Raw genomic sequence first — 1,373 nt, forward strand, 5'->3', positions numbered from 1 at the left:
CGCCGCCCGGGGGGAGGCTGGCACCGGTCCGGGTGCTGCGCTGCCCTGGTGCCCACCGCAGGTCCGCCTCCGGCCCCGATCCCGCAGCGGTGGACAGTGCTGGTCTCCGCGCTCTGCTCCCTCCTGGCTCGGAGGGATCAGAGGGTCTCCCTCTGGAGACCCGGCGAGGGCTTCTTACGGGCTGGAAGGTGTGTCCAGGCTCATCATTCATGTCAACGGAAGTGATGGACATGGGGCGGCCAAGCCAGGGGCTGCGGGGGGGGGCGGGTGAGGAGCTGGGCGGCTGCGCCATCAGTCATTGGATGGGCACTGATCCTCGAAAAGCCATTGGGTCCCTGTGCCTTGGGGAGGAAAGGCCACCAAGTCCCAAGACCAGGGAGACCAGATGCCCTCTTTTTCCAGGACATGTCCTGTTTTTTAGCCTCAGGTCCTGCAAAAGAACCTCCTCCTTTCCAGGCAGCACAGAGCCTCCTTGTAATTAATAAATTATATGTAATACAGTTTTAAATTGAATAAGTAATACAGTCTAGTGTTTAACTTAAGCACATGAAATCAATACACAAATGTTTTCAGCTTTCGTTTTGTCACGTCCTACATTTTTCTTGGGTGTCCTACATTTTGGGGGGCCTGGTCCTCTTTTGCGGTTATGACATCCGGTCACCCTGCCTAAGACAGCCTCTGGGGAGACCATCCAGGCTCCCTTCTTCTGCATCTGGGTCAGTTATTACACAGCTACGGCTGACGTTCTGGCTTCTCCTTCCGGAGAACCAGAAAAGATTCAGAAAAGGGCACCCATCTTGGCCATCTTGACCAAGGGGTTGGAGCACCACCCCTGCAATGGGAAGAGGAGAAGGAGTTGACTGTGACATCCTATTTTAGGAAGAAAAGTGCCAAGAGGGAGCATGAGAGAGGTGGATAAGATCCAGAGGGAGAAAGCTTTTTATAACACTGGGACTCAGTATCACCCAATGAAATTGACAGACCGTTGATTCAGGACAGGCACTCCTTCTTTGCACAATTAACCTGTGGAACTCATTGCCACGAGATATGCTATGTGGCTAAAACAGCAGGGCTCCTCTTACTTTTTCTTCCATTCTCTTCACCATGGGCCAGTGTCAGCTTCTGCAACAGCGAATAGACTGCAATGTCTGTGAAAGTTGTGTGTGCAATCAGGGCTTGATTTTTACTGTTGAAACATCAACAGTTTCATAACCACTGGAATTATATTTTTAAAAAATAATATGCTATCCAATTAATCAGGTCTGCTTGTTTAGTCTGCCAGAATAGTTATGAATCAACTGATCTAACCGATTCATCAATTAAACCTTGTGACCATAATTGGGGATGAGGATTGTTAAACTAGGAGCAGTGAG

This window comes from Tiliqua scincoides, chromosome 7, assembly GCF_035046505.1.
Source record: "Tiliqua scincoides isolate rTilSci1 chromosome 7, rTilSci1.hap2, whole genome shotgun sequence".
Classification (NCBI taxonomy): Eukaryota; Metazoa; Chordata; class Lepidosauria; order Squamata; family Scincidae; genus Tiliqua; species Tiliqua scincoides.